The sequence below is a fragment of the Accipiter gentilis genome, chromosome 32, assembly GCF_929443795.1.
Source record: "Accipiter gentilis chromosome 32, bAccGen1.1, whole genome shotgun sequence".
Classification (NCBI taxonomy): domain Eukaryota; kingdom Metazoa; phylum Chordata; class Aves; order Accipitriformes; family Accipitridae; genus Astur; species Astur gentilis.
The window spans coordinates 8398311-8403989 of NC_064911.1; positions in this window are offsets into that span (position 1 = coordinate 8398311).

Below are 5679 nucleotides of genomic sequence, written 5' to 3' on the forward strand. Positions count from 1 at the left end.
CCGCTGGGGTCGGGGAGGAGTTTCCCGGTGGGGGGGGGTGGGGAGCGGCGGGGAAGGGGCAGGTGCCGCCAGGTGGGTGCGTCGCCCGGCCCCTTCCTACCGCCGCCGGCGGGGAGGAGGCCGCCGCCCGCCTCGCTCCCCCCCCCCCCGCCGCCACAGAGGCCCGGGGGGCCCGGTCGTGCTGTGGTGCCGCCGGCGGCGGGGGCCAAGGACAACCCCTCCTGCCCGGGGGGGGGGGGGGGCGCAGCCAGACAGCGGCTCCCCTCTGCCCCTTCCCCCAGTCCTCCTCCTCCTCGGGACATTTGCAAAACAAACAAGCCGGAGGGAAGCAAAGGGAGCCCCGGGAAGGGGCCGCGGCACGCCCGGGGGCGAGGAGGAGGAGGAGGCGGCGATGCCTCCCGGTGTGAGCCCCCCCCTCCTCAGCCCCGGTCCCCGCGGGCGGAGGTGCGGCGGCTCCCCCGGGCGGGCCTCTGCCGGGTTTTTTTTTTTTGGGGGGGGGGGGGGGGTTGCTGTTGTAGCCTAAGCGTGCTGTGGTGAGGGGCCCGGGCCCGTTTCGGACTTACGCATGGGTCTACGGTAGTCTGCGTTTCAGGGTGTTGTATGCAAATAAGAAGCCACAACGCTTCCGTGAACGGGGCAGGTCAGGAGCTCATGAAGATTGCTCGTAAAGTACCCAGCCCAGGGAAATGAACGTCCTTTTTCTTTGGCCTTTTAGGACCACTTGATAAAGGGGCGCTCTGAAAAATCACTGCCATCTCAATTGTCATGTTACTTACAACGCTCTAGAGACTTGTGGTAACTCTTCTGTGAAGCGCATCTACCGACGAGTGAGGTTTTTCTCTGCCAAAGCTGAGCTCCACTGCAAAAAAAATCCACTTATATCCCAAAACCTCAGAGTACGACTGGAAAAGTGCGTAGGTGTTTGAAGAAATTCTACTCACTTTTAATAACAGCTCCAAATTAGCTACAATATTGCTGCATGCTATGCTTAACATTGCTACAGATAAGGCAAAGTACGCAAGTTTGGCATCATAAGTGTTTGGGGTTGGTTTATATTTTCAAATGCTTATCAAGGAATTACATCAAGTGCACCAAGAAGCCAAGATCATACCTTCAGTATTTTTCCAGCTCTATGTCTTTATTCAAAGAGAACTATGTATCTTCAGACCCTGTAGTACAAAAGCATAAGGAGTATTGGCTAAAACATATTTAAATTTTAGCTTAGGCTTTTCAGCTGAGCCTTTTCGTAGGGCTATTTCTGCTCATGCTCTCCCAAAAGGAATTGGTGAGATTCAGTAATTTTCCAGTATGGATTCAGTTGCAGGAATTGGACCTCAGATTTCACCTGAAGTAAAATGTAAAATCATCTCGAGCCACAACCAAAATGCACTGCGTTGTCACCTTCTGTAGTTCTTTAACATGTGTGCCTGTGTGCCATGTCCTTGTCTTTAATCTACAGTAAATCTGTCCGTGGCCTTCAGAGCTTAGAGATATTTTAGGTTTGAAGCAGAGTATCTAGTCATAACGTTTCCCCGTTAAGTTTCCTTACCAAGACAGAGGGAAATGGCCCTGCAAATTGTCGCTTGGCATCATGGCCACGGAGAGATCCCTCAAGATCTCTTCTGCTCTACAGGAGAACCTGAACATTTCCCTGCTTCAGAAATCCACGTCCTTTTTTCTTTGAAGGTCATTTGGAGGTTATGTACTCCTGTACTGATGATGTCTAGATCCTCTCTCAAGACAAAGCTCACTTAGTTATTAGGATACCTAACAATTTATGTTTCAAAAAGGTATTTCTTTTGAGCTTAAGAATATCCTGGATCTCGCTTAGGATTTGTCCAAACGTCTTGCACAATGGCTACAGATAAGGAGAAATGGAGACGTAAAATAAATAGGCTGGTTCCTCTGTAAGTTGATGTCGTCTATATGTAGCCACTTCTAAGGTATTACATCAGTTCAGGTGTTATAAACAAAATTGGGCAGAAGGACACGGGAACAGGTAACAAATACGCCGTGCTGAGGAGCGGTGTGCTCCTCTGCCTCAGAAGTTTTAAACTCTTTACAAGGAAGGACCCACGTAACAACTGCTACAAAACAACACCAGACCTGCCAGGAGGGGGGAATTCAGTGCAGCTCCATTAAAACGAGTGGCGCTTTGCTTAGTTACAGACCTGAAGATCTGGGCATAAGCCAGCAACTCGTTGATTACCCCTATTAACACGTTTTCTTCTCAGAGAGAGCCGAGCTGGTCAGTGAACAGTACATTCCCACCTTTCCTCCCCCAGTTCTTCCCTCCCTTCCTTCAGGCTGGTGTCTGGCTCAGTAAAGGGTTGGCCTTTCAGATCTTTAACGTGGTAAAAGCTTTTTTTTTTTTTTTTTTTTTTTTTTTAAACTGGGTTAATATTCCCCAAGGTTAACTCAGCTTGCTAACAAAGGTCAAAGGAACAGGAGAGCTGGAGCAGGGGAGGCGGCGGAGGTGGGGAGGGGGACACTGCCTCCTCTTGGCAGCAGAAGCTGTCAGGGCTGTTCAGCTCGTCTTTTCTAGTCGAGGACCGAGCTTGCGGCCCTGTAATCTCTTCCAAAATAGTTGTATGTGTGTATTATTGTGTTTTAATTATGCGAGCGGGCTTTTGCAGAGTAGGATGCTGAGTGTTCATTTTATTAATGGATTATAAGCAACCTTTAAAGGAGAGATGAGGGCAGGGTTTGGTTTTTCAGAGTGCCTGCGTGCTCTGCGAGGGGCAGGCGAGTCCTCCGCTGGAGAGGGACTTTCTCTTGCTGAGGAGCCCTGAGTTCACCGCCAGAATTCCAGGTGTCTGAGAGCTTCACCGGGACCCAGCCTAACGCTGCTCAGCTCAGCACTCACTCCAAACACTTTTCTCTCACTTAAATACTAGTAGTTAAATGGTCGGTGAACCACTTCCTCCATATTTATGTGCATGCGGGGCAGGGGAAGGATGTTTGGGTGTTTTCTTTTGATTTTTACAAACATACAAGCTAACATTTCTATAGACTGGTGCTAAGCATCTGAATTTCAGCATGTAAAATAAACTGATCTTTTTAAGTGTCTGGCATCACCTACCATTGTACATCCTACCACACGATACCTTTGGCTTCCTATGACACCTCTGTTATTCTTTGAGGTAGCTCTACCCACCCATTAATCCTAACTCGCTTTGTTTCTGCAGCACTTTCTCTTCGCAGTTCATCTCTTACTCTCTTAACACCCATCATGTCATTTACTCCACTGTCTTTCGTACTTCTGAATTTTTGCCTGTGTTTCTAGTGTACAATAAAAAACCCAGGGGAGTGGGAGGTAAGGTCTCTCCAAAGCCAAACTGCAGAGTACTTACTCAAAACACGTCAGGATGAGTTTGCCCTTGCCACTTTGGGACTACAGCATAAGACTTCCTTTTACCACACTGATAGAACTAGAATTAGAGGTATCTCCAAGGAAATTCGGTGCTAAAGCCCACAATTGGGGAAAAAAAACCCAAAAAAAACCCAAAAACAACATTCGGATGAGGAGCTGGCTCACCCAACTCACCACCTCCTTCGTTTTCACAACCCAGCTTTAAGCACCAGGTATCTCGTTACGCCTTACTGTGGTGGAGTCCTCTATGCATTTTTTTTCATCAGTACCGCGAGAGCTCCGTGGTTGACACTTTATGACAGACGCTACAGTTATGCACTCACCCATAAAACTACATCAAACCTGGAAACTTAATTAGTCATTTAATAACTAAGCTTAAACCAAATGTATGTTGACTTTGGAAGTACATTTGCATCTGCCGGTATTACCAAGAATGAACACACATAAATTTACCTGCTGCAGGTATAGTTGAAAATCAAAATAAATGGGCGGGTATTTTCAAAAATAATCTTTTTTTCTAACTCGTGAATGGCTGTGAAACAGGAGGTAGTCCTTTGTTAGGGTATTAACTAAATATGCTGAAAAAACACAACTCCTTAAACCAATTACCCTGTTATCTGGGAACTAGGAGAGGGTCTCATGTGCCTGCAGATTAGAAAGGTGTGTCCCTGTAAACTTTCTCACTTCTTTCCCAGCCTTTCAGAAACTTTTTTAGGAGTTTCAAGCCTTGCACAGGTGAAAAAAACAGAAAATTGTCCCAGCTGTTCTTGGGTCTCTTCTTTTTCCGCCCAGTTTAGCTTTCTAGTATAGAGACAAAGACAGTCTCAGAGTTATGAAATTCTTTGGTCTCTCCCAGAGGGAAGAAACTGTCAGGAATAGTTGTGACCCTAACTTTCCTTTAGGTGCATGTTGTTTCAGTGGGTTTCTTGTCTGTTATTGTAAAACAAGAGAGAATAAAAATTCAAATACCGCGCTTTGTTGGATTTTTCTGGGTGCACCATGTAAATACAGCTGCATTTTCCTACATCATAATAGAATTTTACCTATTGACCTGCTATTCACGTTAAAATAATGCTACTCTTGTGGCACAGAAATTGAATGACAACTTTAATTTATTGTACGATTTTGTATGATATTGTACGAAGTGCCTGATATTCAGGACTTTTTTTTCACTGACCTGGTTGTTAGCTTTGTCTTGTACTTCTAACACAAAACAGTCATAAATCCAAACTACTCAGCCAGTTAAACCAGGTTTATAGTTACTCTTGTGCCAGCAAACAGGCCTGAAGCAACCACAGTGCATCAGTGAATACGGTTTTCGATGCAGACCGATCTCACTGTTCCTATAAAAAGAAATCACACAAACACATTTTGACTTACATTTTAAAATACTTTATTTAATACGAATTTTCAAAAGGAATATTACTCAATTCTTATGCAATTGGCTTTAAACACTTAGTGACAGAACTGTGTTTTGGTAGAGATTAGAATCAAATACATTTAGTTTTGCTGATGCATACAGAAAAATACTGATTGGAAAAATAAAAAGAAAAAAAGCACAATAAATCTTAAATTAAGATTTTTGGTTTTTTCCAATTAGAAACCAAAAGTGATGTTTTGGATCCAAATGAAATCTTGGACAAAATTAACATTGATTTAGTGGAGCCAGATCTTCTTAACTGATCATTTAACTACAATTTGTTTTTAAAACATTGAATGTTGCGTAAGACATCTTATATTAACAAATAATTTATTTTTTATAGATCCAGGAAGACCACTGATTTTCATTTCTTTGGCAATAATTCTATGCTACAGAAGTAAAAAAAAAAAAAAGGAACAAGACCTTTTGAACAGCTGAATTTTCTGAATACCTGCATGAGATAACCAGAGATAAAACTAAATTGTATCCGAAAAGAATTGCCTTTTGTTTGTCTGAATAATAGACTTAGGGTTTTTTCACTTTCAATCCTAGTTCAGCTCCAGATTTGCTGTATAACTTTGGTGAACTTGTTTCCATCTGCAACCATTTCTTGCTCTGTAAAAGGGAATTAATGGTATGCATTATAAGGAGGAGTATAGCTATTTTCTCATTTAACCAAATATTTGTAAAAGTTCTTGGAGACTTGTTGATTAACCTGTTATAAAAGGGTAACAATAAAGTGTCCTCTTTATATTTACCTGCAGCTAGGCAAGCTTTTATGGCCTGTTCCTGCATCAGGTATAAGTACTTGATTTTTATCAACAATTAGACATTGTTTTAATTCCATGATAAACTGCTCAGATGAAGTTAGAAAACTGTAAATCAC